At 39.0% G+C, this 19,520-nt stretch overlaps 1 pseudogene; it reads right to left on the bottom strand.

Annotated features, from left to right (window-relative positions):
- LOC149828599 (putative sugar phosphate/phosphate translocator At1g48230 pseudogene) overlaps positions 1 to 16,885 on the bottom strand; it is a 30,458-nt pseudogene extending 13,573 nt beyond the window's left edge.
- Positions 16,886 to 19,520: the final 2,635 nt, after the last annotated feature.

A 19,520-nucleotide genomic window follows, 5' to 3' on the forward strand; every position in this document is an offset into this window, starting at 1 on the left:
GTTTGAAATTCAAACTTTGCTTTTTTGAAGCTTCTCAAATGGTGCCACCTCAAGGGCTACTTTTATTAAAAAATATAAAATAAATATCAAAATAGAGCCAAGTGGGGTTCTGGAATGGCGCCACCTCAAATAGGTTCTGAGGTGGAAAGTTGGAAACAGCAAGAGCATGCCATGTGGCGCCACCTCTGAAAGCTCTTGACACATGTCATAAGTACAGGGCAGTGGGCTGAGAAGGTGCCACCTCAGAGGAGTTTGAATTCTACTTTTTCTGATGAAAGGAGATCTGGACATGTGGCAGTCCAGGATGGTTCCATACCTGACAAGTGTCAGCTTGCTGGAGGAGGTTCTTCAGATGGTGCCACCTCAGAGAGAGTTTGAAATTTAAATTTCTGCTTTTTCTAGAGGAAAGGAGAGACTGACATGTGGCGCCACCTCAGGGTGGCTCCACATTGACATGTGTCTGGAGGCAGGAGCTGAAGAAGTAGAAGACGCCACCTAAGAAGGGAGTTGTTTCTACTTTTTCTGATACAGGGAGGTCTGGCCATGTGGTGCCACCTCAGTGTGGCTCCTACAGTGCCATGTGGCAAGAGGGAGGAAAAGGAGGGAAAGGGACACGTGGCACCATCTCAGACAAAATACAAAAGGTGAAGTTCAGGATTTGCGCCACCTAGACCTTGTTTGAATTGTAGCTTTTTCTGAAGAAGGCCAAGAGTGACATGTGTCCTCTACTTTTTCTGAAGGAAGCTAGAAATGACATGTGTCACCTACTTTTCTGAGAAAAGTAGGGGAAAACATGTGTCATCCTGCTTTTTCTGAAAGAAGCAGAGGATGACACGTGTCACTTGCTTTTTCTGAGAAGAGCAGGGAATGACATGTGTCACTTGCTTTTTCTGAGAAGAGCAGGGAGTGACATGTGTCACTTGCTTTTTCTGAGAAGAGCAGAGAATGACACGTGGCATTTGCTTTTTCTGGGAAGAGCAGAGAATGACACGTGTCCTCTGTAGGAGACACACTTCCATTGGCGCCACCTCAGGGGAGACAAACTTTACTTTTTCTGAACAGGACAACATATAACACTTGGCATCTCATGGTGACTTTGGAATGACACATGGTGCAGGGTGAAGATGGTGGACACTAACACGTGGCATGGAATGAAGAGGATGTCTAATGACATGTGGCGGCATCTTAAGGTGGCCCCACACTGACACGTGTCGAAGGATGGAAGGAGAGAGAAAATGACATGTGGCGCCACCCCTAGGTGAACCCCACGCTGACACATGGCAGGGCAATGGGAGGAGAGAGAAAAGACAAGTGGCGCCAATCCAGGGAACAAGGCTCCTATATTTTTGGGTTTTTCAAAGTTTAGGTTTTTCAAAAGAAAAGCCTGTGTGACACCACCTCAGTGTGGATCCCACATTGCTTCTTTATTGAAATAAGGACAAGACAACAAAACCTCTTTTTGGAATTTTCATAAAATCTGGACTAATTGATAAAACAGAAGTTTTTGAAAAGAGTTGACCCCTGTAGGGCGATTTTGTAAAAGAATGATAGTTGAAATAGTTTGACAAAAGGGCAAAATCTGAGATAAAATTTATTGAAAATTATCCAGATTTTTTCCTGATAAAATATTTTGAAATTCAGAGTCCTGGGGGTAAAATGGGAAGAATTGATAATTTTGAAGACCCATGGTTTTGGAATTGATTTTAAAAAGAGTTGAAATTCAAATCTGGATTGAAAATTTTGAAATCAAGAGTTCTAGACCTCAAAATGACATGTTGTGCAGTGCAATGATATGAAATGTTCATGCAATGTTATGCAATGACATGTCTTACGAAATGTAATCCTAAACCGGGCTTTGGAGATTCTCATCTTCTGTCAGAAGTAGAATTTTGAACATCTGAGCTAAAAATAGAGAAATTTTGAGAGTTGCAGATGCAATTTAGACTTCTGTAAGGTTTGGGCTCAGAAAATGACCATTTTGCCCTTCGACGATTTCCGGAGAGGTGAATGATGATGCTGAGTGGAAATGTCGGGGAGGTGAGTGAAAATTTGGGGTGTTTACAGATGCCCCTCTTTGCTACTAAGTCGGCTCGTGGCCGAGCTTAGTGGCAAAGAAAAACACACCAAATTTGGGCTATAAAAAAAATGCCCCAGTTAGAAGGATCTGACTGGGTATGAAGAAATTAGCCCAAAAAAGATGGTAGATATGAAGTGGAGAATGAAGAGGAAAGATTCACTCTTTGATGGCGAAGTTCAGGTTTTGCCCTTAACCTGGATGGGACAGAAATACCTCGCATGGAACGAAGCTCAGGTTTTAACCCTTAACCTAATTGGGGAATGGAGTATCTCATCGAAATGAGACTCAGGTTTGTACCCTTAACCTGATCGGGCGAAAAATAGAGTACCTCATCCAATGAGGCTCAGGTTTGTACCCTTATCCTGATTGGGCGGAAAATGTAATACCTCAATGAATGAGGCTCAGGTTTGTACCCTTATCCTGATCGGGTGGAAAATGGAATACCTCATCAAAGGAGGCTCAGGTTTGTACCCTTATCCTGATTGGGTGGAAAATGGAATACCTCAATGAATGAGGCTCAGGTTTGTACCCTTATCCTGATCGGGTGGAAAATGGAATATTGGAAGGTGAATAAGACAACTTTTCTTGAAGATGAACAAGGCGATGGAAATGGAATTGTAAGAGGCAATATTGTAAGATGATCAAGACGATCCGGTGAAAAAAAAAATTTATCAATGTGAAATATGAATAAGGTAAGGACTAAGACGACTCTTTCGACAATGCGAAAGATGGATATGGAAATCTTTTGACGAGATAACTCTTTCGGCAATGCGAAAGACAGACAAGGCAAACTCTTTCAGAGAAGAGTAAGGTAACTCTTTTGACAACGCAAAAGATGAATAAGGCAATTTTTTTAACGAAGAATAAGGCAACTCTTTCGGCAATGCGAAAGATGAACGCTGGCGATCCAAAGGAACAAGGCTATTCTTTCGACAACGCGAAAGATGACAAAGGCAATCCAAAGAAATAAGGCGATTCTTTCAACAACGCGAAAGATGATAAAGGCAATCCAAAGGAATAAGGCGATTCTTTCGGCACCGTGAAAGATGACAAAGGTGATCCAAAGGAGTAAGGCGATTCTTTCGACAATGCGAAAGATGACAAGGGCAATCCAAAGGAACAAGGCGATTCTTTCGACAACGCGAAAGATGATAAGGCGATCCAATGGAATAAGGCGATTCTTTCGACAACGCGAAAGATGACAAAGGCAATCCGAAGGAGTAAGGCGATTCTTTCGACAATGCGAAAGATGACAAAGGCAATCCAAAGGAACAAGGCGATTCTTTCGACAACGCGAAAGATGATAAGGCGATCCAATGGAATAAGGCGATTCTTTCGACAACGCGAAAGATCACAAAGGCAATCCGAAGGAGTAAGGCGATTCTTTCGACAACGCGAAAGATGACAAAGGCAAATCAAAGGATCAAGGCGATTCTTTCGACAACGCGAAAGATGACAAAGGCAATCCGAAGGAATAAGGCGATTCTTTCGACAACGCGAAAGATGATAAAGGCAATCCATTCGGAGAGAAGGCTAATCTTTCAACAACGTGAAAGATAATAAAGGATATCCTTTCGAAGATAAGATTAATCTTTCAACAATGTGAAAGATGACAAAGGAAAATCTCTCGAAGGGGTCAAGATGCATCAATATGGACCTCAAGCTCTCATTTAACGTCAGGATAGCTAGAAAATATTATCAAAATGTTGAAAATTTGTTGTTGATTCAAAGTAATTGAAAATGATGCTTATTGTTGTGAAAATATTCCTTCTTTTCTACCTGAAGTATTACCTTAAAAAAGGATTGACTTCATAGAATCAAGATTTGGGATCCAAATTGCTCGCGATTGACCTTATTCAAAGAAATTATCAATTTCCTTGATATGAACAAGAGAATTTGATATTATGAAAGCAATTGATGAGAGAATATTGATAATAGAATTTCACAAGATTAAAGAGGATTCTTGATAGATTTGGCAGTTTGACATCCTAAGAGCTTCTCTCATGATAATCTTTCTGCACTCTTTTGGGTTTTGGTTGCATTCTCCTTCATTTTGGAGATGTCCTGACTTTTTCTCTCTTTCTTTTTCCTCTCTTGCTCTCTTTTGGGAAGGGTACGTCACAAACTCCGTCAAGTTGGAGATGTTTCGATCCTTCTTTGACGGTATTGGCTTATTGGCTGGAGATTTTTGAAGGATAGCTGAAATTAAATATCTTTTAGGGATTGTTGGTAGGTTCATCGCATCTGCCTTCATCTCGACAGTGCTTTGGACTTTCCCTAGAAGGATCCGTCACAAACTCCGTCATCTTGGAGATGTTTCAAATCTTCTTTGGCCCCGGGGGTCTACTCGCTTAATTCGCCTTCATTTTGACGACAAGTGAGAGATCCCTTTTGCGGATATTTAATTGCAGCTTAGGTGATTTTGAGGAGACAGGGCTTGGGTGAATTCTCTCTTTTTCTAGCGCTCAGGATATTTTCACTGCCTCGTCTTTATAAGAATAATCTTTAGAGATGTGCTATTGACTGCGATCAATATCAATCATTTATGGCTTTGCAAAATATTGAATCTTCTTTTTTGGCCATATCGAGGATTTATCCTTCATCCTTTTGGTTGGCCAATAGAAAGAATTTGGATTTTGAATCCTTCTTCACAAAAGCTTTGCCTTTTTGGAAGTAATACTGAAGGTAAACTGAGGTAAAACTTTATGCAATAAAATTCTGAAATCAATAAGTAATTGATTGACAAATTTACAAAGTGTTCTTGAAATCCTTAGTAAAAGAGATCGCTTGACATTCGAGTTGACACATCCCTGACGATGGTACTCAATTTCGAAGGTAAATCCAATACGAAGTTGGAATTTTGAAGGTAAGTCCTGGCATAATGCTGGATTTTGAAGGTAAGCCTAACTCAAAAGCTGGTATTGAAATACCATCCAAGTCAGGACTCAGGTTTTACAAGGAAAGTTGGAAGATTCGAGTCAAAACTCGAGCCTTCGAAGAAAAGCTAGGAAGTTTGGTTTCTAAGGAGATAAAGTTCGGGTCGAAACCCAAATCTTAAAAGGAAAAACTAGGCCTATTCAGATTTTTGAGTCAAAACTCAAATATTCGGAGGAAAGTTAGAAAGTTCGAGTCGGGCTCGAATCTCCAAAGGAAACTGGAAAGTTTAGATCCTGAAGGAAAGAAAACTTGAGTTTAAAACTCAAATCTTCGAAGGAAAGCAGGAAAGTTCGAGTCAGGGCTCGAATCTCAAAAGGAAACTGAAAAGTTTAGATTTTGAAGGAAAGAAGACTCGAGTTAAAACTCAAATCTTCGGAGGACAGCAGGAAAGTTCGAGTCAGGGCTCGAATCTCAAAAGGTAAGTAGAAAGTTTAGGTCTTGAAGGAAAGAAAACTTGAGTTAAAACTCAAATCTTCAAAGGAAAGCTGGGAAGTTCGAGTCAGGGCTCGAATCTCAAAGGAAAATCTTTATTCAAAAGATTGAATTTTTGAAAATCGATAGTGCGAGAGCTGAGATTGAAAGTTTTGAGAATGGCCAGTTCGCGGACTGGATTATTTGACTTGCAATGAAAAAGACCATCATATTTAGATGTATGTGGTCTGATTTTCAGGATTAACCCCTTATCCTGAACGGGGATATGAATAGAAATTGGAAAATCATGGAAAATGATTCAGGTTTATCCCTTAACCTGAAGGGGGAAAAAATGGATGCAGAATTGATGCAAAATGAAATGCAAATGCACATGAAATGTAAATGAATGCAAAATTAATGCAAGTGGGTGCATATACATGCAAAATGAGAGATTGGTTTATCCTGCCTGCATACAGGATGTTTTGAGGTAAAGATAGATTTTTCAAAAAAAATGCCCCAGTGTAACTAGGGAGGAAGATTTTGAATACAAAGAAGGATAATCGAGGAATAAGGTGACATGCTTCTTGATTGAGAGACGTTCTCAAGATCGTTTCTTACAAGAGACATATTTGTGAAAAGGAAAGAGACAAAAATAAAACGGTGCCAAACTATTGGAAAATTTTATTGATGCTTAAAAATCGAGGAAAGGAAACAAAATTATATTATCCCTTTGACATGAAGAAAGTACTTGCACATGAGATCTTTTAAAGTAAAAGGAAAATGTTATTTTGAAAGTGAGAAATCATTTTGGGAAGAAAATCAACTGCAAGGTTGATTTTGAAGAATGATCAGCGTGGGAGCTGATCTTTGAAAGGGGAATCAACACGAGGGTTGATTTTGAAGAGAGATCATCATGAGGGTTGATTTTGAAAATGAATTGGTTTAACAATAATTTTGGAAAAGAAAATCAACACAAGGGTTGATTTTAAAGATAATGGTTTGAAACCAATTTAAGAAAAGAAGATCACCGCGATGGTTGATTTTTAAAAAAGATTGAACCGAAATATTAAACTTTTGGGTGATCATAACGAAGATGTTTGTAGAAAATTTTCATGATTTTTAAAAACCCTCATAGGTAATTTCATTTCTCTCATGAATGATGTTGGGATTGCCCCTCATCTTGAAAAGAATGGGCAAAGAAGATTATTTAAAACGAAAACAGGTGCCCTAATGGGGCAAAAGAAAGAAGTATTGGATGAAGAAAATTGACATTTTATTGATAAGCAGAACTGATAACAAAAAGAGTGCATATTTATAAGCACTCGACCAAAAGGTTGCAAAACTGGGCGGACTTGCCCCTACGAGGTGCCTGGCAAAACGAAAGGAAGAAAGCAGGAAACTTTGGCATTATCAACTTTCTGAATGATCTGGGAAAGGCTTGGTTAGGATGGCCATCTCGTCTTCTTCTTCATCTTCAGCAAGGAGGCTCTTGTCAATGCAATCCTGAACAATATTTTTGAAGACAAAACAATGATCAATGTCATGCCCCACTGCCTGATGAAATTTGCAAAACTGATTCTTGAACCTTCCCATGATGGTGGGAGGAGTTGTGGCCTTTGAGAGCTTCACTAATCCCTTAGTCAGCATGAATTCAAGGGCTTCTTCGAGTGTTTGTTTGAGAGGAGTGAACACACGATCATTACTCCAACCTTCACGCTTTATCTTTTCCTTTTGTGGAAAGTTGGGCTGAGATAGCTTGCTATTCTGTCTTTCCTCTCGATCTGCATGGTTGCCCTTACTACTTTTGTTATCATTGCGACTGATGTTGGCGGAGGAGGTGAAATTGCCTTTTTCTTTGGATCTAGATTGTTCTTGACGAGGGTGATATCATCGTAGACACCGTTCTCCAACCCCATCTCGAGCCACTCGGCTCGTTAAGTAAGCTCTATGAAAGACTTGGAAGGCGAGGTGGAGATAAGACTTCTCAAAGGTTGTGAGAAGTTGTTCAGGATCAGCGATAAAGCATGCCTCTCTGATATAGGATCCCTCATTTTGTTGCAGGTCTCTCTCCATCTGCGAATAAAGTCCCTTGCCTTTTCATTTTCATTCTGCCTTAGATTGCAGAGATGGCTCAATATTGGGAGCGCTTCAGTATTGAACAGAAATCGCTCAATGAATAGGTTGACCACCTTATCGAATTCTCGCAGCTCGATTGGATTGATATGCTCAGAGTACCACTTGGTGGCAGTGCCTTCTAGGCTACGAGGAAAACAGGTCCCTATTGCCTCTCTTGAATTTGGAGCATTCGGCGAAGAACATGGCGAGGTGGGCTTTGGGATCACCAGAACCATCAAATTTGATGAACTTGTGAGGAAGGTTCTCCAGATCTTCATCCCCTTCGAGGCCATCATAGAAGTCCTCGCTAGTGAAGACTTTCTTGCCTTTATCCCGAACCTGTAGATCTTTGACTATCTTGGCCATTTCATTTAACTGTGCTTGAAGCGGTTTTTCTATTGCTTGACCCTTTGGTTTGCGAGTTGCTCCATGAATGATCTCGCATTCTTCCTCGGTATCATCTGCTGATTCTTCTTCGTCCGAAGTATCTTGAACATGCTCCTTGGTTGATTTATTGGCCACACAATCTCTAATTTTCTGACTGAATGGATTTTTGTCTGAGCTGGTGCCAGCCTGCTCACTCATCATCCTCTTCATCATTTTCTAAAACATCGTGTACATCTGAGGATCTATGCCATCATCCTCTTGCTGATGTTCTTGACTTCTGACGGGTCACGAGGAGCCCATCTCTTCTTCTGAGGCTGAGGAGTACTGTGGTGATGTGGTTCTTCTTCCTGACCTTGTTCAAACCATCAAATGTTGCGGATGCTCTCTGCAGGATGAAGTCTTGATTAGACTCTGAGGGAACTTTGGATTGGGAAAAAAAATGATTATTGACGATATGGTAGACAATTGGAAGAATATCCCATTACTAGGGATGGAGTCGCCGCTGAAATCACGACAATTGTGTTGTCATTCTTTGTAAGAGAAATAACAACAGAAAATGTGCCTTGTTACCTAGGCGAGGTCGTCAACCACGAGGAAAAACACCATTTTGAAGGAAAGAGATATCTCTTGGAAAACAATCCGCAAACGAATTTAGAATAAGGAGAAGGCAAGTGGGTAAACAATTTTTTTCGCAATAATCAAGGTATGCACGAGGAAAATAAGGTGAAGAATTTTGTAAATAGACAAAAGGATTGAAAATTCAATGAGAGAAAACATATGATTTTGAAAAATTGCAGGCAGGATGAAAATGCAGCTGAAAATTCGAGATCCAGTAGAACGGGAGAATGGAAAATCACCTGGAGTTTTGAAGGAAATTGGATATTTGGGAAAATCATCCAGGGTTTGAGAAAATAAAGGAAAAGGTGAGAAATATGGAAATTTGAAAAATATTTTTGGGAAAATATAAGAAAATAGAGGTAACATACGGACAATCACATCCAGCACAAACATTTATGCACATACAACACTCCCTAAAAGGCTGACTCTAGATGCATTATTTTGAAAACAAATGTAGGATCCTAACCCTAACTCTAGGTTCAGATCATCTTTATCCAATCCAGTTATGCCAATATACCCGAATCGAAATCCGAGGTACGTGGCATATAATTTCAACTCCGGTTCTAAGGTAAGGTTTTCCAACATCCTTGAGCGCCTACCGATATACTTCGGACTGTGGCCCGCGGTACGTGGTAGAGGGGTGTTAACCCAAATAATTGGCCCAGTTGTGAGGCTCTGTCTCGAACTAGGGTTCTGGAAGAGAGCCCAGCAACGTGAAGACCAGGTAATGATAGGTAAAGGGGTTTGGAAAAATGATCACATGCAAGAAATAGAGGGCTCTAAATCTTAGAGAGATAGATTTTGAAAACTTTGAAGAAGCATACATTGTTTGCATTCAGATCCTAAATTGAGGAGAGTCGTATTTAGACCTAAGTCTATGTGAGTATGAAAATATCTCCTCAATCTGGTCCTACCAAACCATGCCTAGGCTATATGCAGTCAATGTCAGCTAGGTCAGAATCTAGACTCCTAGGTTCGCATGATATCAAAATAAAAGAGCTGACATTTTGTGAACATAATTTCAATAATTGAACTAAGTCAAGCATGATTTTAATCAGACAAGGACAGGTCCCATCTCGGTCGCCAAACCTGTTATCATCGCAAAATTTTTCCCGTCTTCCCTTCCTTGCGGAAGAGAGAGGGAAATACTTTCACGCTTCAAACTTGACCGAATTTTGGAAATTGTTTTGAAATACTCGCCTCCATTTTGAAAATTGCGGGAAAATCCATGGGATGGGGCTCGACCTGTCGGTACGAGGTTCGACCGTTCCTGCCGCCTTTAACAGGGGTAATCGAACCAAGGACCAAAATTGTGCTTGACTTAGTTAAATCATTGAAATTGTGTTCTATCCTAAATGCACAAAGAATTCAGGCATGTGCTATGAGACTTTGGAAAATATAAGTTGGAAAACATGATGTATGCTGAGAAAACCTTTGGAGTTGAAAGATATTTCTCAAGGAAAAGGTCAATTTCTTAGGAAACTCATTTAAAAAAGGGTTTTTGAAATCACGAGAAAGTTCATAAAGATGTGGGAAAATCATGAATAGTTGAAAATCCTGGGAAAATAGAAGTGATTCTTGAGAAAAAGGTGAACATTTGAAAAGGGAAACACTTCTCAAGAAAACTCGGACTTTGAGAATTTCCTTAGGAAAATGATGAAAAATTTATAGGAAAACTCATTGGAGAAGAAAAACTGAACTTGGGAAATTGAAATCCTGGGAATCTTACCCTTGAAATACTTGGAAATCGATTTTGATCTTTGAGGAAGATTGGAAACTTCTTTTAGAAATCTTGAAAAAATAACCTTTTCCAGGGAAAACTGTGGAAAAACTTGACTTGGGAAAACCGATTTTGAAAAATTCTCAGAGTTTCTTGAGAAATCGATTTCTTGAGAATGAAATTTTCTTAAGAAAATCATGAGAAAACCAATGATTTCATGATGCAAATGATATGAGTGAATGAATGCACTTTGAAAAGATTTTGTTGGCAAAATGTGTATTAAGTCAAAATAAATCCTTCACATATTCTGACTGTGGCCATGAATATGTTCAGAGTTTAATTGATTTAATGCACAATACTTTGCAAAGTTTGAAATATGATGTGCATTTTAAGATAGCCTAAGAGTGTAGGCTCAATGTGACTGGTAGAAAGATGATGGATCTGGGTCTCGTCCATATTCCGACTAAGGCCATAAATATGGATTCCACCGAGTTCATCAACTCCCTAAGAGTTGGTGCATGTGTCATTCGTGTACATCCATAGTGTTTTTGAAATAATGTGCATGAATCACATAAACAGGATATTGCATAAATTCAAACTATATGATATGCATCCTAGTCTAAGCAGAAAATTAAATCTCTTATTCCAAAATTTACATTATTACATCACTAAATAAATGAAATAAAAGGAATGGCAGACTTCAGCTTCTTCTTTTGAATATCCCTACCAAACTTGAAATAAGGTTAGCTCAAATATGTGGGTTTTCCCAAGATTTTCCAATAATATTACGAATTTATTAGACTTAATTGGAAATAAACCCTATTCTCATGCTTCCTTGATATTTGAAATAATGAAAATGCAAGAAATTCAGTAGAAAATAGTTTTAAATTCGAAATGGTGGTCAAAATGACCAAAATACCCCTAATTATAAAGTTATACCTTTAAAATCAGGGTTTTTTGAAGGAAAATTTGGTAAAATTGATATTTCGAAATTCAAATTGAATCAAATGATGATGAAATGCAGTATGAGGCATGATGACATGCTGCTAAACACATTAGGACTGTAAAATCAGAATTTGACACTTTGCAATTTATCCAAAATAACGAATTTCGCTTGTTTTTCGCTTCGATCCGGGTCTCGTGGCACCCTTTTTTGATGATATGGCTAAACCGAGCCTCAAATGAATTTTAAATTACACCAAACTCGATATGAAGCATCTACCTACTCTGATAAACAGCCTATAATGCTAAAAGTCACAAAATGATATGATTTGAATGCTAAACTTTAAATAAAGTCCTAAAAAGGGTGGATTTCGCCTATGGACCCGAACCAAATGCAATGCTTAATATAATAATGCAAAATTTACACCATAAAAACTTCTGATATTTTGCAGACTGATAAAGGACCTAAAATGGAACACTTTTGATTTTTACAGCCTCGGGATTTGAACTATGATGAGTTCGGTAACAGGGATTCGGTTCTGATGGAGGCAAAATCAACCTAATCTAATATAAAATGCTAAAAAAATAGAAAACACCTATGGAAATTTCTGATTTTTAAAAGCGCTACTCACGACACCTACAGGGACAACTTTCATGTTCATGACTTCAACATTTGATCAACAGAATCATAGATAAAAATATAACTTTTCATGCCTAAATCAACAGAACATACAAATGTGACAAAACAGGAGACTGACAAGAAAAATCCGAAACAGATATCACAACTGTTCTAAAAATCACCAGCTTTCAGATGCAAACAGAGGACATCTCGGACATAACATTCATATTTTACAGATTTGGATTTGGATCAATAACCAAAGATAACTTGTCGACCTAAGTTGATCCAAAGTCTTAGAGGCCCAAATCAGGCTCTGACACGTGTCCCGCACTTTCAGATTTTTGTCAGGCTTTAAAAAAAATCATAAAAATCTGAGGAAATCAGGTTAAAAACTAGACATCCTTCCTAGCTCAGAACATCTTTCAGATTGAAAATCAGATCTTTCATGAGGGAGATCTCGATTTTATAAGTTGGAAATGAGTTTTTAAAACTCAACCCAGGTAACAAAACCCGACTTATCATTTTGATGATTTTTTTAGAATTTTTAATGAAAAATAAATGCATGAAATGACGTGTGGACTGATTGACAAAAACAGAGAACTACTGAAATTGAGCAGAATTGAAATAAACACCAAATTAAACCTAATTAGCTTATAAAACATGCTAAATTAACGAAATAAAATATAAATTAAATTTAACTAAATGCATGAATGCTAAAAATCATCAAGGAAGTATAATTATATATTTTTATATTTGTCGTTTTATGAGAATAGCTCAATCCATTCCTCGGATGAGCTCTTTCTTCAAATGACACATGAATTAAATCATGATATTATGAAATCAAGAGGAAAAGAGGTGCACCTTGCTTCGTTATGCAGCTTTGAAACTCTTGAAAGGGACGGCTACCAATGGCTTCGTTCGTCCTTCGATCCGGGCTTCAGATGATTCACCAAGATTGACCCACACTTGAATCGAATTGTCCACTGCACGAGCAATGTAGGTACTTCACTGCACCTTCTCCACTGAGCTCAAGGGGGGCGTGAATTCCAAGGAACACAATTGAGTTCCAATAGGGATCTAGGCTGAAGTTCAAAATCAAAATTGGGGTCTCAAATTGGAGTCCTCTAAGCTGGGCGTGAGTTCCTGTACTTGTAGCATTCTTCTGAAAATTTTGAATTTCAAACAGGCTCAATCTGAGCCCTCCATGTGGCGCCATCTCAGAGTGTGTTATTTTGATTTTTTGAGAAATTAAAATGGGAAATTTGTGGGTGAGACACCTCAGCAGAATTTGAAAATTTTCAAAATTGGGGTTTGCTTGATTTTCTCTACAGGAGGCTCCCAAATTGCGCCACCTCAGGAGGTTCTCTCTTGGAGTTTGAAATTCAAACTTTGCTTTTCTGAAGCTTCTCAAATGGCGCCACCTCAGGGGCTACTTTTATTAAAAAATATAAAATAAATATCAAAATAGAGCCAAGTGGGGTTCTGGAATGGCGCCACCTCAAATAGGTTCTGAGGTGGAAAATTGGAAACAGCAAGAGCATGCCATGTGGCGCCACCTCTGGAAGCTCTTGACACATGTCATAAGTACAGGGCAGTGGGCTGAGAAGGTGCCACCTCAGAGGAGTTTGAATTCTACTTTTTCTGATGAAAGGAGATCTGAACATGTGGCAGTCCAGGATGGTTCCATACCTGACAAGTGTCAGCTTGCTGGAGGAGGTTCTTCAAATGGTGCCACCTCAGAGAGAGTTTGAAATTTAAATTTCTGCTTTTTCTAGAGGAAAGGAGAGACTGACATGTGGCGCCACCTCAGGGTGGCTCCACATTGACATGTGTCAGGAGGCAGGAGCTGAAGAAGCAAAAGACGCCACCTGAGAGGGGAGCTATTTCTATTTTTTCTGATACAGGGAGGTCTGGCCATGTGGCGCCACCTCAGGGTGGCTCCTACAGTGCCATGTGGCAAGAGAGAGGAAAAGGAGGGAAAGGGACACGTGGCACCATCTCAGACAAAATAGAAAAGGTGAAGTTCAGGATTTGCGCCACCTAGACCTTGTTTGAATTGTAGCTTTTTCTGAAGAAGGCCAAGAGTGACATGTGTCCTCTACTTTTTCTGAAGGAAGCTAGAAATGACATGTGTCACCTACTTTTCTGAGAAAAGTAGGGGAAGACATGTGTCATCCTGCTTTTTTTGAAAGAAGCAGAGGATGACACGTGTCACTTGCTTTTCTGAGAAGAGCAGGGAATGACATGTGTCACTTGCTTTTTCTGAGAAGAGTAGAGAATGACACGTGGCATTTGCTTTTTATGGGAAGAGCAGAGAATGACACGTGTCCTCTGCAGGAGACACACTTCCATTGGCGCCACCTCAAGGGAGACAAACTTTACTTTTTCTGAACAGGACAACATATGACACTTGGCATCTCATGGTGACTTTGGAATGACACATGGCGCAGGGTGAAGATGGTGGACACTAACACATGGCATGGAATGAAGAGGATGTCTAATGACATGTGGAGGCATCTTAAGGTGGCCCCACACTGACACGTGTTGAAGGATGGAAGGAGAGAGAAAATGACATGTGGCGCCACCCCTAGGTGAACCCCACGCTGACACATGGCAGGGCAATGGGAGGAGAGAGAAAAGACAAGTGGCGCCAATCCAGGGGACAAGGCTCCTATATTTTTGGGTTTTTCAAACTTCAGGTTTTTCAAAAGAAAAGCCTATGTGACACCACCTCAGTGTGGGTCCCACATTGCTTCTTTATTGAAATAAGGACAAGACAACAAAACCTCTTTTTGGAATTTTAAAAAAAAATCTGGACTAATTGGTAAAACATAAGTTTTTGAAAAGAGTTGGCCCCTGTAGGGCGATTTTATAAAAGAATGATAGTTGAAATAGTTTGACAAAAGGGCAAAATCTGAGATAAAATTTATTGAAAATTATCCAGATTGTTTTCCTGATAAAATATTTTGAAATTCAGAGTCTTGGGGGTAAAATGGGAAGAATTGATAATTTTGAAGACCTAGGGTTTTGGAATTGATTTTAAAAAGAGTTGAACTTCAAATCTGGATTGAAAATTTTGAAATCAAGAGTTCTGGACCTCAAAATGACATGCTGTGCAGTGCAATGATATGAAATGTTCATGCAATGTTATGCAATGACATGTCTTACGAAATGTAATCCTAAACCGGGCTTTGGAGATTCCAGTCTCCTGTCAGGAGTAGAATTTTGAACATCTAAGGTAAAAATAGAGAAATTTTGAGAGTTGCAGATGCAATTTAGACTTCTGTAAGGTCCGGGCTCAGAAAATGACCATTTTGCCCTTCGGCGATTTCCGGAGAGGTGAATGATGATGCTGGGTGGAAATGTCGGGGAGGTGAGTGAAAATTTGGGGTGTTTACACCAACTTAATCTGATTATAGCCGAAATATTCATCCATAAAAGAGAACATGGCATGTCTTGCCATGTTGTCAATTAGAAGATCAATGCTTGGAAGTGGATAATCATCTCTCGGAGTTGCTTTGTTGAGGTCTCTGAAGTCTATGCAAATCCTCACTTTGCCACTTTTCTTTGGAACAATGACAATATTGGCTAACCAATCGGGGTAGTCAATAGTTCGGATGAACCCTGCTTTGAGCAAATCTTCGAGTCCTTCTTTGACTTGTTGTTCTATTCTGGGATCCATTTTCCCCAGCTTCTGCTTGACTGGCTTTGCATCTGGCTTTAAAACAAGATGATGTTTGACTAATTTGGGATCTAAGCACAACATATCTTGATATGTCCATGCGAACACCTCTTTATGTTGCTTGAGAAAATTAGTGAGTCTTTTCTTTTCTTCCAGACTTAGACTGATACCGATCTTTAGAATCTTGGGATTGTCTTCCAAACCTATATTGACATCTTCAGTTGGATCTTGGACTATAACTAATGGTTCATCCTGCTTCTGGGCTGAGGCGAACTCTGGTAATTCCTGAAGAGACTGATCAAATTCTGCATAATCATCTGACTGCTTTGCAACCTTGTCATATTCTGTGCTCACTTGGACTCAGTGAATTGTTGTCGATTTCTGGAAAGCCTTTGGATTGATAACGAGTTTCTAGATTGTTCGGGAAGACATTCTGAAATTTTGGATAAGAAATTTGGTTCAGGTAAAATTGCTCATCATAAGACAAACAACATTTGAAAAGAACCATACATAAAATGACATTGGAATTATAAAATTAGGAGATAGAGAAGGGAAATAGATGGCATCCAGATAGACAAAGAAACTTGAATTTTTATTGATTTTGAATTGATCAAAGACATTGATAGAATGAGACATTTATTTTGAAAAGAATAGAAAGGAAATAACAAATGGTTCTCAATGTGCCCCCTTAACAAAAACAGTCTTCTTTTGTGAGTCTTCACCGGAAAACCCTAGTCCTGCTTTGTGGGGATGATGCTTTTGAATCATTGGCTCGATGCGACCGTCTTCGTTTTTACCCATTCCTTTGAAGGGTTGATAACCATGCTTCAGAAGTAAATCAAATCCCTTTCTTGCTTTCATGAACTGCGGAAACAATGGATGATCTTTGAGAGTGTTGTAGTTGATCCGACCTCCAATCTTAAATAATTTAGGACCTCTCCAACGGGTCATGTCTACGGTGTGCAGAGATGAATCTGATGTCTGGAGTATTTCTAGATTTTCTCCAAGACTGATTTCTTCACTTTCCCTGATGCTAGGGATGTCTGATGTGAATGTCGGTCGAGGGATTATGGGCTGCGGGAGCCTTTCTTCTGGGTCTTCTCCCAATACTGTTGTAATCATTCCACCTTTGGACCATTTTACACATTGGTGAAGGGTGGAAGGTACTGCATTTGCATTATGAATCCATGTCCTTCCGAGCAGCAGATTGTAGGTGGGTGGCACATTGACCACATGAAAAAGGATGGAATTTACTAAGTAATTGATGAACACTTCCAGAAATATCTTGCCTTTAGCCGTTTGACCGTGGTTATCAAATCCACATATAGTGATAGGATCTGGAATGTACTCTTCCTCCTTAATCCCTAGTGCCTTCATTGTCATTTCAGGACATATGTTGAGGTTGCTGCCTCCATCAACCAGCACATGGGGTATTGTCAACCCTCTTACTCGAATGATGATGTACAAGGCATTATTATGAAAGGAGTGAGGCTTTGGAAGGTCCTCATCCGAGAAGGTGATTGGTGCATTTGTCATGGCTGAATTCACAATTTGAGCCATGTCTTCAGGCATGGTACTGGGTTTGACTTTAATTTTTCTAAGCAAATCGTCCAGTACTTGTTGGTGCTTGTAGGAACTCTTGGCTAAGTCCAAAATTGAAACATTGGACAAAGCAGTCAGTGTGTAAACACCCCAAATTTTCCTCATCCATGCTCAAATAACCCTCCTCGTGTAGTGCCAACCCTATTAGGTAAGTGTAAGAGTCAAACTCTGAGTCAGTTTCAAAAAATCACCATTTTACCCACTTTTATTAGGAAAATTACCATTTTACCCCTAGGTCATCTCGGACCCCAGTCAGTCAGAGTCAACCAAGCTCATTGGTCAGTTTAGAACAGTTAGAATATCAGTCATTTCAAGTTCATCTAAGCTCATAATGAACAAACCATTTTCATTTCTGACCATTCCTACCAAAATGAGATCATTTCTTCATAAATGAGCTCATTTCTCACTCAAATGCAAGTCAATGGTCTCCGAGTCAGTCATTCATAGTCAGTCATGTTTTTTTGAGTCTTGCCTGAGCTCATCAGGAGTTCAAGTGCTCGAGTTTCAGTTCAAAACCATTTCCAAGTGTCTAGGAGCCCATTTTAGTCCAGTTCAGCTCTTTCAGCTGAAACTGAGCTGAGTTCAGCCAATTGAGCTAGTGTTCAAGCTTTGATTTTAGTTCATGTCAGTATTACTGACTTTTGTTCTATCTCAAACCCAGCTCTGGTCTGTAATTCACTTCAATCTGGTGACCATTCCGCACCATTTCTCTAAAAATGACAGCTTTTCTTGAAAATTTAGTCGGAAAGGTCAATTGAGTTAGTATATTGTCAGTCCAGTTGAGTTCTAAAACTCTAAAACCCAGCTCAATCCAGTTCATTTCAGTTCAATCTAGCTCAAATCCCAATTTTCAGTGTCACTCTAACCCAGTAGAGTCCAAAAACCATTTCTTCACCCATTTTGCAAATTTTATCAATTTTAATGCTTTTTAAACTGGTACAGCTACCAATCGGGGTCTAACATTAAAAATTCTTCATTCAGAGTCTGCATTTCATATCATTTCTCATCATTTCATATCATTTCTCAGCATTTCATAATATTTCATCACATTTCATTTCATTTTCGAAGTCCAGAACTCCACTTTTATAAATTTCAATCCAGTTTGAGTTTTAAAAGCTTTCAGAAATCAATTTCAAACCCCGGATTTCCAAAATTGACATCTTTACCCCCGAAATTCTAAATTTGGAAATATTTTCTCAAGAAAAGCAATCTGGATTTATTTTAAACTCAAATTTTCAAAATCTATGCTGAATTTGCTTCGCAACGAGGTATTGAACTTCAAAATCCGAGCTTGTTTCAAAAACTGTCAAAAATAACTCATTTCCTTTGGAAATTTTCTGAAAAGACTATTTTACCCCTTTAATCGTCAAAATGAATTTCAAAAGTGTAATTTGGACCCTCTTTGAGATGGCCCATCCATTTGCGTTTTCTGTTTTAATTTGCATATAAAACGAAAAAAAATTATTTATTATATTTTCTTCTTTATTATTATTATTTTTATTTTCTTTTTTTTATCTAAGGTGGGACCCACAAGGGGGTCGACCAGCAGCCCACTCCCTTCCTCTTTCTTTCCTTTTTCCTTCCCCCTTTTCCTTCTTCTTCTTCTTCTTTTTTCTTTCCTTTTCTTTTCTTTGTCTTCCCTTTCTTTTTCTTCTTTCTTTTCCTTTTTTTTTTCTTTTTCTTCCTCCTTCTTCCTTCTTCTTTCTTCTCCAGCCCACTCACGTACAGCCTTTCCTCTTCTTCTTCTTCTTCTTCTTCTTCTTCTTCTTCTTCTTCTCTTCCTTCCTTCTCTTCTCCTTCTTCTTTCCTTTTCTTTCTTTCCTCTTTCCTTCCTTCTTTCTTTCCCTCCCTTCCTTACTTCCTTCTTATTACTCCCATCTCTTTCCAAATAAAAGAGGCTACACGGCTGGGCATGTGGGGATACATGCACACCTCTCATCTCTCTCATTAAATCCATACCTCCCATTAATTTAAACCTAGGTCTTCTTTCTATTTTTCCTAGATAACACCATATCCTCCCCTTCCTTCTAATTGACAAGAGAACCAACTGTGATCATCGCAAAAAAAAATTCTCTCTTGTATCTTTCTCTCTTCTCTTTTCCTTTTCTAGCCTCTATTTTCCTTATTTTTGAATTGAGAAGAATAAAAGACAAAAAAGAAGAGAGAAGAAGAACTCTTTTGCGGGGTCTCACTTGACCTTGATTTGAAAATATTTAGGAAATTACTCACCTCCGTTTTGAAATATATTGCGGGAAAATGGAGAGACGGGATTCGTTCGTCGGTACGAGGTTCGACCGTTCCTGGCGCCTTTACCAGGGGTAATCGAACCAAGGATCAAATTTATGCCTTTTGCTTTGCCTAAATATTATCTAAGAATTTATCGTAAGTCTAAATGCACAAAAAATCATGC

The sequence above is a fragment of the Nuphar pumila genome, chromosome 9 (genome assembly GCF_984573655.1).
Source record: "Nuphar pumila chromosome 9, dmNupPumi1.hap1.1, whole genome shotgun sequence".
Lineage (NCBI taxonomy): Eukaryota > Viridiplantae > Streptophyta > Magnoliopsida > Nymphaeales > Nymphaeaceae > Nuphar > Nuphar pumila.